Source organism: Aegilops tauschii, chromosome 4 (genome assembly GCF_002575655.3).
Source record: "Aegilops tauschii subsp. strangulata cultivar AL8/78 chromosome 4, Aet v6.0, whole genome shotgun sequence".
Taxonomy (NCBI): Eukaryota; Viridiplantae; Streptophyta; class Magnoliopsida; order Poales; family Poaceae; genus Aegilops; species Aegilops tauschii.
The window spans coordinates 361716067-361735280 of record NC_053038.3 but is presented as its reverse complement, the minus strand read 5'-3'; positions in this window follow the sequence as shown (position 1 = coordinate 361735280).

The following is a 19214-nucleotide window of genomic DNA, read 5'->3' as shown; positions in this document are numbered from 1 at the left end:
GTTAAATAACATATATTCCTTTGCTGTAGGGAAAAATTGGCTTTTCGCAAAAACATTATAACCATATAGCTTTTCCACCAGACATATATCCATGTAGTGATAGCTATTATTCATCATTATCCTATGATGTGAATTTGCTAGTACATTCAATGTACTGACCCTTTGTGGCTGCAACATCTCATATTGCAGGATTCTTACGACGAGTAAGTGATACGTTAGGGTTACGATTTCTACACTCATCTTTGCCGTTGGTGTTGATGGGAATCCACAACCTTGTTGTTACTTCCGCTATATGGATTGAGGTAATAGTATTTACGTTACTTTATACATGTGATTTACCTCTATTATAAATCCTCGAGTACTGTGTGTGTCAGCATACCGATCCAGGGATGACACTTAAGCACAGAGACTTGACCATCTGAGGTCGGGTCACTACAAGATGGTATTAGAGCACATGTTGACTGTAGGACGTGAACCTAGAAACTGGCAAGCCCATAGGAAAGATTTCCTCTACAACCTTATTTTCAAAAACAATCTTTTACCTCTCTTCTCTTCTGAGCTTATTCAAATATTCCCTTTAAGTGAGACCATACCCCCTTTCCCCTTTTGACCACACGAAGATACGACGGATGAGACCCCTTCAAGAAGTACAAGATATCGGACAACTAAGACCACGTTGGAATGAAGAGGATTTTACCGTACATTACAGTAATGGAAACTACAACGGTTGAAGACTCCGAAGACTAGGAGAATTTGAAGGCTCTAAAGAATTCCCAGATTGGTATAGCCTAGGAAAACTACCCTTACGGAACTTGGCAGACTATGGAAGCTATCAATACTCGAGATCAAGGTGTATCGGAGAAAGACCAGAACATGGAGCATAAGAATTCAAAGTTTTGTCAAGAAAACCCTAAGGCAGGAGATATCCACTATGGAATGATAGCTCATGGCAATGACAAGGGAAGAAACACGGCTATCCATGATGTTATCGCCCGCTTATGCTATTGTCACCGTGCTGAGTTAAACATGCATTTCTTCAGAATGATTGGATGGTAGAAGGCTGATGGAGCACCTATCAGCAAGAGAGGAAGTTTTAACCTTAGCTGGTGTATCGCCAGGATCTGGAGTATTACATCAAGAAGTTTAAGATGGACCCGCAGGAAGCCGTATTTGACAAGGAACATTTCGTGAAGAACTTAGGACCCAGAAGCTGAATTCGCCAAACTGGAAGAACTAAACCTCGAGATACCAGAGATTCGTCAGGAACTGAAGGACAGTAGGACCATGGTTCATGCCAAGGATGTTGAAACCCAGAAGTTTGGAACGCAACTCCAAAATATTGAAGGACGTCACGAGAGACTTCTCGTCAACAGAGATGATCTGGCAAAAGAACTTGAGAAGGTCAAGCACGATCAGAAGAAGCCATCGAAGACATGAACAAGACTTGAAGAGTTTGGCGATTTTGAAGATTTATTGACCTTTAGAAGACCAAACCCCTGTTATACTTACGTTAGATGCGACGTTTGTGAGCTGTCATTTGTTTGATGTTTTTCCGACAGCCAAAAAATAAAACATGTCTTTTCAAAACTATTGTTTGTATTGTGTGTATCCCTCTCTATCTCTCTTATCTCACCCCAAAACCCTTGGATCCCAAAAGATGACGAATGGAGATGGACGAGTATTTTCGAGATTCATGGCACAACCGGAGGTAGCACACTGGATACGGAACATGGAAGATCACATGAAGGAGCACGATATTGAAGAAGAGTATATGGTTCCATACACCCTACGAAAGATCACTCAAGGTGCTGCAAAATGGCGAGAGATACACCAAGCCATACAAGGATGGAATGGAACCAATGCTTGGGATGAATTCAAGACGATTCTACTGAGGTCCCGTCTTACCCGAAAGCCATGTGAACCTAAAGAGAAGAAGCCTTGTGCATGTGAGATTTGTGGAGAAATAGGACACCCATAAAGAACACAAGGATGCATGCCCTAATTGTGAAGGAAGTCACTTAGCTGAAAAATGCTCAACAAGGCAGATCACTTGTTTCTTGTGTGAAGGGACTACCCACTACCCTGCTCAGTGTCACATTTACCCCATGGTACAAAGAACCATCCAGCAGAAGAAAGAAGCAATGAAAGGAGCCCTCATGGAAATTTTAGAGGAATCTGTGATGAAGGAAGAGGTGGAGGACACACCCAAAGAAGAACCAATTAAATCCTGCACCAAGTCTTGCTATTCATGTGGAGAGGAAGGACACATCTCCCAGAATTGTTTAACTGGGGATCTAGTAGAATTCCCGACAAAGGAAGTAGATTATGAACCACAGGAAATAGAAGCCCTGAATGGAAAGGAAAAGTCCAGGAAGAGAAATAGATTCGATTCCAGGAAGGACCTGAGTCATATCACCTGTTTTAGGTGCAAGGAGTCAGGGCACTACCTCAGCAGTTGCCCAAAAAGGAAACCTCGAGATTTGTCAGAAGTAATATGTTTTCGTTGTAATGAAGCAGGGCACTTTGCCAGAGATTGTCCCAAGAAGAAGGAGACTTGTGATAATTAGTTGTGTCTGTGAGAAGTATAGCAGTAGTAGTGTGAACAATTCTTTTATATTGAGGTGATGAGTTGAGGCATGTAATGGTAGTGCAAGAGATTGTAATCATTGGAGAATCAATAAAGTTAGCATCGTTGGTACTGATATGTATTTTATGAGTGGTTACTCTATGAAGAAAGATTTTGACCATTTTCGAGGATATGAGAAAAATGGTCTATGGATGAGTTTGTGCATTTTAAGGGTGGTAGTACGCTGTGTTGAAACTTGACCCTTGGAAAAGATAATGATATTCCACAGAGTGGACCTTGGACAAAATAAGTATGAGTTTTTATCTCGATATGTGGTATACCGCAAGAGTATGAAGAGATGAAGTACTATTGGATAAAGGAGGTATGATGTTGGAAATATGGAGCAATGGCAACTCCATGATGAGTTTGAGTAATCACGTCTTAGTCTTGTACAAATAGAAGGAAGGGAGACAATACAATTGGATGGATTTTAAGTATGCTAGGAAGCTGGAAGTTGGATGTTGGAATAACGACCAGTTGCCCAGAGGATGAGTTCAAGGTTTACAAGTGATGAGATGGGCCATAACCCACAGGCCCCAGGACCTGCCAAGAAGCAAGCACATTCTTGCTGAAGGAAAAACCCTGGAAGAAGTTACGATTTTATCGATAGACGATCTTATAGGAGTAATGCAAAAACCTGAGAGTTGTGAAGAAATGATAGATGTTTGTTTGGCTTGTAGAAGCAATGGATTCATCCGAACATAGTTCGTTGACAAGAGAAATTCTGCAATGCTTGTGAGGATGACCGAGTGTTAGAATGCGAGATTCGCTAAACCGTATACAAGGTAATGATATGGGTGCGGGATGGATTGATCACCATACCGACTTACTCTTATTGTTCGCCTTGCTATATGGAATGGTAAATCTGAGTGACTTACCTATAGTAGAGAGACAACGGTATTAAACCTTGTTTGGGCCTTAGAATGGTATATTTATTTTCCCTTGTACAAGGCAACCGTTGCCAATCGTAGGATATACTGTGAGGTTCAACCCAGACCCATTTCCTGCAGGAGAAACCATAAATTGTTGACCACCATGAGATATCGATAGTTGTTTAGTATTGGCGCCAGACCCGTCAGCTAAGAAGGCCAAGTCACAGAAGGACCTTACCCAGATAAAAGGATAAAAGAATTGCGGTAAAGGTTATGCCGCTACCGGAAGAGCCAGAGGAGGAATTATACTGAAGATCTGAGTAGACCGGCCCTGTCAAGAATAAGGATGGAGTATATAAGTATTGATGGGACCGTAACCATGTTTCTAAGGGTGGTAGCACCCCAGACCCCCTATGATGATCGACGGATTTTGAGAAGACCCCAAACCTAACCTATTTCTTTCTAGCCTCTCCGAATCTCAAGGACGAGATTCATTTTAAGGGTGGTAGGTTTGTAACATCCCAAAATTCTAAATTTTGGAATGTTATATGAAATAGATAGTTTTGGTTGATTGTTGTGTGATTGATTGACTGAAAGTGAGTGAAATTTGAAACTTCTGAAAGTTAAATGAGGGGGAATAAAAGGACTTTCCCAAACTTTCACCTTCGCTTTCTGATCTCCATGAATTCAAATTCTTTTCACCACAAAACCCTGGAGAGAAGATGACATGCTTCTTCCATTTAAATAATTGAAAAGGGTTTTGAAAAGATTTTAATTTTATTTGGAAATATTTTTCCAATTCAAAAACTTTATGCAACTCAATGATTTTATGAGAGAAGATAAAATGACTTCTTGAAAATATATGAAATATGAGTTGGAAGTTTCAAAGAATCAAATTTAAAGTCCCTTTGAAATTATTTTCAATTTGGAGTTATTTGGGTTTTATTCAAATTATTTTTCTCCAAAAATAAAATATATGGAAATTAGGGTAAAATGATTCCCTACATCAGAAATTGGAGAGAATAAATTTCAAATCATTTTGGTATTTTTAAAATGATTTTTATTGGATTTTATTATAGCAGTAGCACTGTTTGAATTATGTGAATTTTTGTGGATTTATTTGACGTTAGAAAATATTCATACTGTAGGAAATCTGTTCCTAATTTTTTTGATATATAATATGCCTATATAAAGTTTTTATTTTATTCTCGTTATTCAGTTTTCCTTTCTGTTTCTACTTAAAAAAACAACTGTACGTGCGGCCCATAATTTTTGCTGCCCACATGCGCTGCACATTGGCATTAGCTTTTGGGCAACGTAGTAATTTCAAAAATTTCCTACGCACACGCAAGATCATGGTGATGCATAACAACGAGAGGGGAGAGTGTTGTCCACGTACCCTCGTAGACCGACAGCGGAAGCGTTATCACAACGCGGTTGATGTAGTCGTACGTCTTCACGATCCGACCGATCAAGTACCGAACGTACGGCACCTCCGAGTTCTACACACGTTCAGCTCGATGACGTCCCTCGAACTCCGATCCAGCCGAGTGTTGAGGGAGAGTTTCGTCAGCACGACGGCGTGGTGACGATGATGATGTTCCACCGACGCAGGGCTTCGCCTAAGCTCCGCAACGGTATTATCGAGGTGTAATTTGGTGGAGGGGGGCACCGCACACGGCTAAGAGATCTCAAGGATCAATTTTTGTGTCTATGGGGTGCCCCCCTGCCCCCGTATATAAAGGAGCGAGGAGGAGGCAGCCGGCCAAGGGAGAGGCGCGCCAAAGGGGGTAGTCCTACTCCCACCGGGAGTAGGACTCCTCCTTTCCTTGTGGGAGTAGGAGAAGGGAAGGGGGAAGGAGAAAGAAGGAAGGGGGCGCCCCCCTCCCTAGTCCAATTCGGACTAGCCCATGGGGAGGGGTGCGGCCACCCTTTTTTGGGGTCTTTCTCTCCTTTCCCGTATGGCCCATTAAGGCCCAATACGAATTCCCGTAACTCTCCGGTACTCCGAAAAATACCCGAATCACTCGGAACCTTTCCGAAGTCCGAATATAGTCGTCCAATATATCGATCTTTACATCTCGACCATTTCGAGACTCCTCGTCATGTCCCCGATCTCATCCGGGACTCCGAACTCCTTCGGTACATCAACATACATAAACTCATAATAAAACTGTCATCGTAACTTTAAGCGTGCGGACCCTTCGGGTTCGAGAACTATGTAGACATGACCGAGACACCTCTCCGGTCAATAACCAATAGCGGGACCTGGATGCCCATATTGGCTCCCACATATTCTACGAAGATCTTTATCGGTCAGACCGCATAACAACATACGTTGTTCCCTTTGTCATCGGTATGTTACTTGCCCGAGATTCGATCGTCGGTATCTCGATACCTAGTTCAATCTCGTTACCGGCAAGTCTCTTTACTCGTTCCGTAATACATCATCCCGTAACTAACTCATTAGTCACAATGCTTGCAAGGCTTATAGTGATGTGCATTACTGAGTGGGCCCAGAGATACCTCTCCGACAATCGGAGTGACAAATCCTAATCTCGAAATACGCCAACCCAACAAGTACCTTTGGAGACACCTATAGAGCACCTTTATAATCACCCAGTTACGTTGTGACGTTTGGTAGCACACAAAGTGTTCCTCCGGTAAACGGGAGTTGCATAATCTCATAGTCATAGGAACATGTATAAGTCATGAAGAAAGCAATAGCAACATACTAAACGATTGGGTGCTAAGCTAACGTAATGGCTAGGAAACATAACCATCTTTGATTAACGAGCTAGTCAAGTAGAGGCATACTAGTGACACTCTGTTTGTCTATGTATTCACACATGTATTATTTTTCCGGTTAATACAATTCTAGCATGAATAATAAACATTTATCATGATATAAGGAAATATATAATACTTTATTATTGCCTCTAGGGCATATTTCCTTCAGTCTCCCACTTGCACTAGAGTCAATAATCTAGTTCACATCGCCATGTGATTTAACATCAATAATTCACATCACCATGTGATTAACACCCATAGTTCACATCTCTATGTGACCAACACTCAAAGGGTTTACTAGAGTCAATAATCTAGTTCACATCGCTATGTGATTAACACCCAAAGAGTACTAAGGTGTGATCATGTTTTGATTGTGAGATAATTTTAGTCAACGGGTCTGTCACATCCAGATCTGTAAGTATTTTGCAAATTTCTATGTCTACAATGCTCTGCACGGAGCTACTCTAGCTAATTGCTCCCACTTTCAATATGTATCTAGACCGAGACTCAGAGTCATCTAGATTTAGTGTCAAAACTTGCATCGACGTAACCCTTTACGATGAACCTTTTGTCACTTCCATAATCGAGAAACATATCCTTATTCCACTAAGGATAATTTTGACCGCTGTCCAGTGATCTACTCCTAGATCACTATTGTATTCCCTTGCCAAAATCAGTGTAGGGTATACAATAGATCTGGTACACAGCATGGCATACTTTATAGAACCTATGGCCAAGGCATAGGGAATGACTTTCATTCTCTTTCTATCTTCTGCCGTGGTCGGGCTTTGAGTCTTACTCAATTTCACACCTTGTAACACAGGCAAGAACTCTTTCTTTGACTGTTCTATTTTGAACTACTTCAAAATCTTGTTAAGGTATGTACTCATTGAAAAAACTTATCAAGCGTTTTGATCTATCTCTATAGATCTTGATGCTCAATATGTAAGCAGCTTCACCGAGGTCTATCTTTGAAAAACTTCTTTCAAACACTCCTTTATGCTTTGCAGAATAATTCTACATTATTTCTGATCAACAATATGTCCTTCACATATACTTATCAGAAATGATGTAGTGCTCCCACTCACTTTCTTGTAAATACAGGCTTCACCGCAAGTCTGTATAATACTATATTCTTTGATAAACTTATCAAAGTATATATTCCAACTCCGAGATGCTTGCACCAGTCCATAGATGGATCGGTGGAGCTTGCATATTTTGTTAGCACCTTTAGGATTGACAAAACCTCCTGGTTGCATCATATACAACTCTTCTTTAATAAATCCATTAAGGAATGTAGTTTTGTTTATCCATTTGCCATATTTCATAAAATGCGGCAATTGCTAACATGATTCAGACAGACTTAAGCATAGATACGAGTGAGAAACTCTCATCGTAGTCAACATCTTGAACTTGTCGAAAACCTTTTTGTGACAATTCTAGCTTTGTAGATAGTGACACTACTATCAACATCCGTCTTCCTCTTGAAGATCCATTTATTCTCAATGACTCGCCGATCATTGGGCAAGTCAATCAAAGTCCATACTTTGTTCTTATACATGGATCTCATCTCAGATTTCATGGCCTCAAGCCATTTTGTGGAATCTGGGCTCATCATCGCTTCCTCATAGTTCGTAGGTTCGACATGGTCTAGTAACATAACCTCCAGAAGAGGATTACCGTACCACTCTGGTGCGGATCTTACTCTGCTTTACCTACGAGGTTTGGTAGTAACTTGATCTTAAGTTACATGATCATCATCATTAACTTCCTCACTAATTGGTGTAGGAGTCACAGGAACAGATTTCTGTGATGAATTACTTTCCAATAAGGGAGCAGGTACAGTTACCTCATCAAGTTCTACTTTCCTCCCACTCACATCTTTCGAGAGAAACTCCTTCTCTAGAAAGGATCCATACTAAGCAACGAATGTCTTGCCTTCGGATCTGTGATAGAAGGTGTACCCAACTGTCTCCTTTGGGTATCCTATGAAGACACATTTCTCCGATTTAGGTTTGAGCTTATCAGGATGAAACTTTTTCACATAAGCATCGCAACCCCAAACTTTAAGAAACGACAACTTTGGTTTCTTGCCAAACCACAGTTCATAAGGCGTCGTCTCAACGGATTTTGATGGTGCCCTATTTAACATGAATGTAGCTGTCTCTAATGCATAACCCCAAAACGATAGTGGTAAATTGGTAAGAGACATCATAGATTGCACTATATCCAATAAAGTACTGTTATGACGTTCGGACACACCATTATGCTGTGGTGTTCCAGGTGGCGTGAGTAGTGAAACTATTTCACATTGTTTTAACTGAAGGCCAAACTCGTAACTAAAACACTCTTCTCCACGATCAAATCGTAGAAACTTTATTTTATTGTTACGATGATTTTCGCTTCACTCTGAAATTATATGAACTTTTCAAATGTTTCAGACTTCTGTTTCATTAAGTAGATATACCCATATCTGCTCAAATCATCTGTGAAGGTCAAAAAATAATGATACCTGCTATGAGCCTCAATATTCATCGGACCACATACATCCGTATGTATGATTTCCAACAAATCTGTTGCTCTCTCCATAGTTCCGGAGAACGGCGTTTTAGTCATCTTGCCCATGAGGTACGGTTCGCAAGCATCAAGTGATTCATAATCAAGTGTTCCAAAATCCCATCAGTATGGAGTTTCTTCATGCGCTTTACACCAATATGACCTAAACGGCAGTGCCACAAATAGTTTGCACTATCATTATTAACTTTGCATCTTTTGGCTTTAATATTATGATTATATGTATCACTACGATCGAGATCCAACAAACCATTTTCGTTGGTGTGTATGACCATAGAAGGTTTTTATTCATGTAAACAGAACAACAATTGTTCTCTAACTTAAATGAATAACCGTATTGCAATAAACATGATCAAATCATATTCATGCTCAACGCAAACACCAAATAACACTTATTTAGTTTCAACACTAATCCCGAAAGTATAGGGAGTGTGCGATGATGATCATATCAATCTTGGAACTACTTCCAACACACATCGTCACCTCGCCTTTTACTAGTCTCTGTTTATTCTGCAACTCCGTTTTCGAGTTACTACTCTTTAGCAACTGAACCAGTATCAAATACTGAGGGGTTGCTATAAACACTAGTAAGTACACATCAATAACATGTATATCCAATATACCTTTGTTCACTTTGCCATCCTTCTTATCCACCAAATACTTGGGGCAGTTCCGCCTCCAGTGACCAGTTCCTTTGCAGTAGAAGCACTTAGTCTCAGGCTTAGGACCAGACTTAGGCTTCTTCACTTGAGCAGCAACTTGCTTGCCGTTCTTCTTGAAGTTCGCCTTCTATCCCTTTGCCCTTTTCTTGAAACTAGTGGTCTTGTTAACCATCAACACTTGATGTTTTTCTTGATTTCTACCTTCGTCGATTTCAGCATCACGAAGAGCTTGGGAATTACTTTCGTCATCCCTTGCATACTATAGTTCATCACGAAGTTCTACTAACTTGGTGATGGTGACTAGAGAATTCTGTCAATCACTATTTTATCTGGAAGATTAACTCCCACTTGATTCAAGCGATTGTAGTACCCAGACAATCTGAGCACATGCTCACTAGTTGAGCGATTCTCCTCCATCTTTTAGCTATAGAACTTGTTGGAGACTTCATATCTCTCAACTCGGGTATTTGCTTGAAATATTAACTTCAACTCCTGGAACATCTCATATGGTCCATGACGTTCAAAACGTATTTGAAGTCCCGATTCTAAGCCGTTAAGCATGGTGCACTAAACTATCAAGTAGTCATCATATTGAGCTAGCCAAACGTTCATAACGTCTGCATCTGCTCCTGCAATAGGTCTGTCACCTAGCGGTGCATCAAGGACATAATTTTTTCTGTGCAGCAATGAGGATAATCCTCAGATCACGGATCCAATCCGCATCTTTGCTACTAACATCTTTCAACATAATTTTTCTCTAGGAACATATCAGAAATAAACAGGGAAGCAACGACGCGAGCTATTGATCTACAACATAATTTGCAAAATACTATCAGGACTAAGTTCATGATAAATTTAAGTTCAATTAATCATATTACTTAAGAACTCCCACTTAGATAGACATCTCTCTAATCATCTAAGTGATTACGTGATCCAAAGCAACTAAACCATGTCCGATTAACACGTGAGATGGAGTAGTTTCAATGGTGAACATCACTATGTTGATCATATCTACTATATGATTCACGCTCGACCTTTCGGTCTCTGTGTTCCGAGGCCATATCTGTACATATGCTAGGCTCGTCAAGTTTAACCTGAGTATTCCGCGTGTGCAACTGTTTTGCACTCGTTGTATTTGAACGTAGAGCCTATCACACCCGATTAACACGTGGTGTCTCAACACGAAGAACTTTTGCAACGGTGCATACTCAGGGAGAACACTTTTATCTTGAAATTTTAGTGAGAGATCATCTTATAATGCTACCGTCAAACAAAGCAAGATAAGATGCATAAAGGATTAACATCACATGCAATCAATATAAGTGATATGATATGGCCATCATCATCTTGTGCTTGTGATCTCCATCTCCGAAGCACCGTGCTCGTGATCTCCATCTCCGAAGCACCGTCATGATCACCATCGTCACCGGCTCGACACCTTGATCTCCATCGTAGTATCGTTGTCGTCTCGCCAACTTATTGCTTTTACGACTATCGCTACCGCTTAGTGATAAAGTAAAACTATTACATGGCGATTGCATCTCATACAATAAAGCGACAACCATATGGCTCCTGCCAGTTGCCGATAACTCGGTTACAAAACATGATCATCTCATACAACACATTATATCACATCATGTCTTGACCATATCACATCACAACATGCCCTGCAAAAACAACTTAGACGACCTCTACTTTGTTGTTGCATATTTTACGTGGCTGCTACGGGCTTAGCAAGAACCGTTCTTACCTACGCATCAAAACCACAACGATAGTTTGTCAAGTTGGTGCTGTTTTAACCTTCGCAAGGACCGGGCGTAGCCACACTCGGTTCAACTAAAGTGAGAGAGACAGACACCCGCCAGTCACCTTTAAGCAACGAGTGCTCCGAACGGTGAAACCAGTCTCGCGTAAGCGTACGCGTAATGTCGGTCCGGGCCGCTTCATCTCACAATACCGCTGAACCAAAGTATGACATGCTGGTAAGCAGTATGACTTATATCGCCCACAACTCACTTGTGTTCTACTCGTGCAAAGCATCAACGCATAAAACCAGGCTCTGATACCACTTTTGGGCAACGTAGTAATTTCAAAAATTTCCTACGCACACGCAAGATCATGGTGATGCATAACAACGAGAGGGGAGAGTGTTGTCCACGTACCCTCGTAGACCGACAGCGGAAGCGTTATCACAACGCGGTTGATGTAGTCGTACGTCTTCACGATCCGACCGATCAAGTACCGAACGTACGGCACCTCCGAGTTCTACACACGTTCAGCTCGATGACGTCCCTCGAACTCCGATCCAGCCGAGTGTTGAGGGAGAGTTTCGTCAGCACGACGGCGTGGTGACGATGATGATGTTCCACCGACGCAGGGCTTCGCCTAAGCTCCGCAACGGTATTATCGAGGTGTAATTTGGTGGAGGGGGGCACCGCACACGGCTAAGAGATCTCAAGGATCAATTGTTGTGTCTATGGGGTGCCCCCCTGCACCGGGAGTAGGACTCCTCCTTTCCTTGTGGGAGTAGGAGAAGGGAAGGGGGAAGGAGAAAGAAGGAAGGGGGCGCCCCCCTCCCTAGTCCAATTCGGACTAGCCCATGGGGAGGGGTGCGGCCACCCTTTTTTGGGGTCTTTCTCTCCTTTCCCGTATGGCCCATTAAGGCCCAATACGAATTCCCGTAACTCTCCGGTACTCCGAAAAATACCCGAATCACTCGGAACCTTTCCGAAGTCCGAATATAGTCGTCCAATATATCGATCTTTACGTCTCGACCATTTTGAGACTCCTCGTCATGTCCCCGATCTCATCCGGGACTCCGAACTCCTTCGGTACATCAACATACATAAACTCATAATAAAACTGTCATCGTAACTTTAAGCGTGCGGACCCTTCGGGTTCGAGAACTATGTAGACATGACCGAGACACCTCTCCGGTCAATAACCAATAGCGGGACCTGGATGCCCATATTGGCTCCCACATATTCTACGAAGATCTTTATCGGTCAGACCGCATAACAACATACGTTGTTCCCTTTGTCATCGGTATGTTACTTGCCCGAGATTCGATCGTCGGTATCTTGATACCTAGTTCAATCTCGTTACCGGCAAGTCTCTTTACTCGTTCCGTAATACATCATCCCGTAACTAACTCATTAGTCACAATGCTTGCAAGGCTTATAGTGATGTGCATTACCGAGTGGGCCCAGAGATACCTCTCCGACAATCGGAGTGACAAATCCTAATCTCGAAATACGCCAACCCAACAAGTACCTTTGGAGACACCTGTAGAGCACCTTTATAATCACCCAGTTACGTTGTGACGTTTGGTAGCACACAAAGTGTTCCTCCGGTAAACGGGAGTTGCATAATCTCATAGTCATAGGAACATGTATAAGTCATGAAGAAAGCAATAGCAACATACTAAACGATTGGGTGCTAAGCTAACGTAATGGGTCATGTCAATCACGTCATTCTCCTAATGAGGTGATCCCGTTAATCAAATGACAACTCATGTCTATGGCTAGGAAACATAACCATCTTTGATTAACGAGCTAGTCAAGTAGAGGCATACTAGTGACACTCTGTTTGTCTATGTATTCACACATGTATTATTTTTCCGGTTAATACAATTCTAGCATGAATAATAAACATTTATCATGATATAAGGAAATATATAATACTTTATTATTGCCTCTAGGGCATATTTCCTTCATTAGCGCCCCATCATTTTATTTTTTCTTCTCTCCTACATGGGCCAGGCCAAGACAGCCTTTTCATTTTTTTTACTTAGGCCGAATTTTGTTTAAAAAAATTTACAGCGCGCGCCCGGCCGAGGCCTTTAGGCCCGTGCGAGGCGTTTAGCCTTTTTCTTCTCTGTTTCGTTTATTTTCGTCTACGTTTTCGTTTATTTCGTCTATGTGTTGTCCCACAATGCCTAGCCTTTAACCTCTAAACCTCTTTTACACCTATAAATATAGACCCATAGAGCCTTTGAAAATCATCCGATTCGGGTTAAATCAATATTTTGGTTTGACTAGATTCATTAAAGAAAAATTATTTCTTCTCTTCGGCGGGACTTCTGGAAATTGTCTTTTCTCTTCGAAGTTGTCTTTTCTCTATTTTATAAAGGTATCTTTCTTCGTTTTTTATACTTATTTCTAAACAAGTACTATCAATTAGTCTCTTTATTTATACATTAGGCCTAGAATTTTTTTAGCCGTAGTTATTTTTCTTCCGTAAAACAGCTTGACCCTGATTTTTCAAATAGCCATAACTTTTTACTCGTTTATCCAAATTAGATGAAACCAACGCCTATAGTTTCGTCTTGTTTTCACCTATCCAGTGAACCTGTCACATCAACATTTTGAATTTTTCAAATTTCAAAATTTGTTCAGATTCATATTCAAACTTTGTTTGATTGTAACTTGAGTTTCGTAGCTCCGAGTTAGTTGATTCTTTTTGCTTATCGAAGCTCTTGACCTAAACTTTCTGATAAGGCCGAATTCATATAATTTTGGTACTGTTATAAATTGTTTTATGTTGCAAGAGTTATTTGCTTGGTTTTGATGTTTTCCGAATCGTATTCTTCGTTCTTTCCGATCTTTTGAGTGATTGCTTATGTGTGGTTACTATTGCTTGCTTACGATAGATTGACCGGAGTGTGACGAGTAGAACTATCAGGAGTTTTGAGTGCGAATCATCTTCATCAACAGTACAGGCAAGTTCACATTTTGATCATATCCCTTTCATACCCAGTTTTTATGCATTAGTTTCACCCTCAAACATGTGGGTATTGGGAAGTAGTTGATGAGGTAGGAACCTATTGCCCTGCATGCAAACCTTGGGAGTTATTATTACGTTATGCTTATATTGCCAGGCTATGCTCGTAGACGTGGATTGGGTTTGAGTGTATTCCATGATAGATTGTGAGATTGTTTACTTAATGGTTCAACTTAAGGTGGCAACTTTAATACACATCTGGGTGGATTGAGGCACCTGGGGAATCCAGTGATTGCCTGTATTTTTTGGAAATCCCGGGATACCGTGTGATTCTCCTATGGACTGCCACCCAGGCTCAAAGGGATCATAAGATTATTCATGCTAGAAACTTCCGTGTGCAGCCACATGCCATTATGGGCTCTGGCATAGTTGAGTAAGTTGTGGGAAACCTTTCCACGATGGGCTAGCAGAAGTAGGGGATTGTAGGTGTACAGGCCTATCTATCGGTTAAGGGGACCTCTTCGGAAAGACTGTCTCGGTCATCCGTTTCTCAAACATCATGTAGTGCGAGAAATCAAACAGAGGAGATCGAGTCTTGTGGGGAAAAGTGCGCAAACCTCTGCAGAGTGTACAAACTAATCATGATTAGCCGTGTCCCCGGTTATGGACATCTTGAGTACCTGGTTCTTGGATTATCATGTTGATCTCATCACTCTAAATTAATTTTGTTGGGTTATTAATTACCTTTTAATTGGGATTGAGATGGGGTTTACCATTCTCAATGTTTTTCAACCAACTTTGTAGTTAAATAACATATATTCCTTTGCAGTAGGGAAAAATTGGCTTTTCGCAAAAACATTATAACCATATAGCTTTTCCACCAGCCATATATGCATGTAGTGATAGCTATTATTCATCATTATCCTATGGTGTGAATTTGCCAGTACATTCAATGTACTGACCCTTTGTGGCTGCAACGTCTCATGTTGCAGGATTCTTACGACGAGTAAGTGATACGTTAGGGCTACGATTTCTACACTCAACTTTGCCGTTGGTGTTGATGGGAATCCACAACCTTGTTGTTACTTCCGCTATATGGATTGAGGTAATAGTATTTACGTTACTTTATACATGTGATTTACCTCTGTTATAAATCCTCGAGTACTGTGTGTGTCAGCATACCGATCCAGGGATGACACTTAAGCACAGAGACTTGACCGTCTGAGGTCGGGTCGCTGCAGCAGTGTTGCGCAGAGACTAAGGCGTAGATGGATTGGAGTGGTGGGGCGCCTTTATATGAGAATCCAAACTCTGTTGCATTCAAAATCGTGCTGGCTCTATTCTGCTTCTCTAATTAATTCCCTCTGCATGTAATTTAATGATGCATCATTGACCGTTCAACGTCTCGGGAACCGCTACCCTCTCCCTGCTTGGCATTCATGCACCTATGGAGGCGACTGCCGCTCGCGTCTATCGCATGTCAGGAGACGTTCCCGTCGACGACGAGGTGCCTATGGTGACTTCGTAAATTTCAAGATGATAGTACTAGTATACTCAATATTGTGCACTGCGACCAAGGCCGAGAGGAAAACGAGAGAACTACGTATTTATTTACGGTGTAGATTCACTCATTTTGCTCCATATGTACTCCTTCTCGGTGTAGTCTAGTCACTTGTTGAAATCTCTAGAAAGGCAAATACTCCTTTCTGGTTTACATGGCTATACTAGCAAGTACTACAATAGTGGGCTCACATAGCAATTTTGTGTCATGCAAGAGCCTGGCTATATGCGTGCTCGAAGGTTCGCAACTGCCATGTTCGGGTTGCACTTGGCTCTTCGCCTCTTCGAGAAGACGAACAATGATGTTACTACTACTGCTTCTACAGTATCGAATCCACGGCTGCATGTCCGTCCACCGCGAGCGGGAGGGATAGCTTGTTGTAGTACTATAAGCAAAAGCCTGTCCTCGTCTGCGAGCCACCGCACGCATGGGCAAGGGAGAAGCCGTGTAGTAGTAAAATCAAGCTTCTCCTCGTTGTACGAGTTGACGCGACACATCATAGCACTGGCCCCACATGGTTGCCTCTAAACTTGGCTGAAAGACGCGCAGTGTACAATACTCCATTTGCTGCAACCTCTAACATTTACCCCACCACAAATTAAAATATATATTCCTGTCTTGACCAGATGAGCGTGCAAACTAGAATCACCAGGATGACAGGTAGGGCCAGAATATTATTTTAATCAAAAAATATAGCATGGAGCCGACCCCAACGATTTTAAGCTTACAGGAACGGTACACGCTATCCTAGACTACTCTACACATGAAACTGGCACACGAGCGTCCGGGCTGCGCTTGGCTCTTCGCCTCTTCAGGAAGTCGAACAATGATGGAGTACTACTGCAGTGGAGGAGTACTACAGTATGCTTCTGGCCATCTGACACCGATTGAACTGCTGCATGTCCACCGCGTGCGGGAGGGAGAGCGTGTAGCGAACGAAAGCCTCTCCTAGTCATGCCAGCCACCACGCTCATGGGCGAGGGAGGGACGCAACTTCATTGACTTACTGCTCCTGCCTTTCCGTCTATGACAGATGGGCCCAACAGGTCGGTGGCCCACCTGTCATGCAGCCAAAGGCAGGTGCCGTTAAGGTGAGAGGGCGTTGTAGTAATCAAACTTCTCGGTCTTGTACGAGTTGACGTGACACATCAAAGCACTGCACTCGATATATTTCAATAATTTTCGTTTACCGATGCATTAATTACAATGCATGCATGCATGCCATGACTCTCCTTTTGATACTTGCATGTGTTGATTTAATGCACCTTGAAGTAGTATGAATATGTGACGGTAAAGCTTTGTAATGCCCCGGCCCTAATAAAGCGAGAGATGGTTGTGCACGAGGAGGGCGAGATCATGCAGACGGAACAGGACTGACGATGGAGCTCTCTATGGTCTCGATGGACCTCACCTTGCTCCACTGCCCCTTGTGCCTCCGCCCCTTGAAGCCTCCAGTGTATGAGGTTCGAATACACCTCGTCCGTTCGGCTGATCGAGCAAGGTGCATGTTTCTTGATTGATGTGTTGTTCGATTGATTTGTGCAGTGCAAGGGAGGGCACCTGGCTTGCACGAACTGCCGCATCGAGCGCCCCGGGAACCAGCAGCAGTGCCAGAAGTGCGAGAGCGGTCGTGGCTTTGACGTGCGGAACACGGAGATGGACGCCGTCCTCTCCTCGGTGAGGGTGGAGTGCCCGCACGAAGGCTGTGGGCTCTACGTCACTTACCACAAGCTCGCTGATCACCAGAGCGTGTGTCCGCTTGTGCCCTGCAAATGCCTCGTGCCCGTCTACGGCTACGAAGGCCCGCCGCCGGTGCTCTCCCACCACATCAGCACGTGCATCCCATGCCCGTGCACAGGATCCAGTACGGCAAGGCGCTCCAGCTGCAAGTGCCACTGTCGGAGCCACGGCTCTTGCTGTTCGCGGAGGAGGACGGTCGCGCGTTTTTCTTGGTCGGCGGCGTGCTCGACATCGGCGCGCCTATCGCCGTGTCGGTCATTTGCATCAGAGCGGGGGCATCCCCACTGCTGCACTACGTGGCCAAGCTGTGGGCGAACGGCCCGCCGGGGGAGCCCAAAGGCAGGACCGACACCGTCAAGGTGGAAATGGAGGTAACAAGCAGCAGGGATCCCGGCGACGTCGCCGTGCAGGAGCTGACCTTCATCACAGTTCTGCCCAAGCTGCTGGCCGGGGCTAAGCTAGTGTCCCTCCACATTTAGATTGACAAGCTCACATCCTAAATGATTCTACAGTGCCTTCTGTTTATCTTAGTAATATGCTAATATAGGGGTTAGCTCGGTCTACTTTAGCTTAAGAGATGATGGGTTTTGGTGGTGATGCAGCAATTACCTCGACATCAGATCAACAGTGAAAGTAATTTCGAACAGTCGAATGGATATTTTGTGTCTGTTGGATATAAAGATCCTTTGGGTAAGAAGTAACAGCTTATATGGTTTTTTTGAAACGGAACAACGATAGTATAATTTTTGTTGACATGCACTAATATTTTCGAAACGGACGTCGGGCTGTAGCTAGAAGGGCGGTTGGGACACGGCATCGGCCCATACCGCGGTGACCCCCGATTGGGACGCACCGACTGTGGATTTTCTCCCTCGTCGATGTCGACCGCGTCTACGCAGAACATTGTTCCCTTCCCCTAGCTGCGGGATCAGGCCGGATATGTGACCAGCGGTGTGGCCACCGTCGTTCTATGCTTGTGAAGAGAGCAACCCAAGCAAGCAGGCTTGTAGCTTAGGCTCCTGCTAGTGTATATATAGTGGTTTTCTTTTTCTCTCCATGTCAACCATTTTATATTGCGTACGTGTCATTGAAGAGTGAAATGATGGTTGCTTCTTCCGACTAACTTACTGTGTGATTTGACTGCTCCTTTAGTGGCCCCTACACGTACTCCCCCTACGTGTATGCAACAGTCACACGTACACATGGACGCAAAAACGCGCACGACACCCTAATGCATGCATCTCCGAGAACACGACGGAACACACACGGTCACGCTCAAGTGCTCAACCTACACGTGCATGCACACACATACTCAGCCAGGGTGAGCTAGTGACCGTATAAACACCGGAAAATGTATATATTGAGCGCAATGAGCATATTATGAAGTCCACTGACCGTATTTTTACAAATATACAGTGACAGACAGTGTATTTATCTTGTTTGATAAGCCATATTAACCGGAGAGGAGGCAGTATGGACTAGCATTACTTTGCTGTGTCCCGTCAACTTGCCGAACGAGGAGAAGCTTGCAGGACGGGAGAAGCTTGCGCGCGGTGGCTCGCAGGACAAGGAGAAACTTTTGACTAATGCAAGCTCTCCCTCGCTCAGGCGGTGGACGTGCAACAGTTAATTCGGTGTCAGATTGCCAGAAGCATACACTATACTAG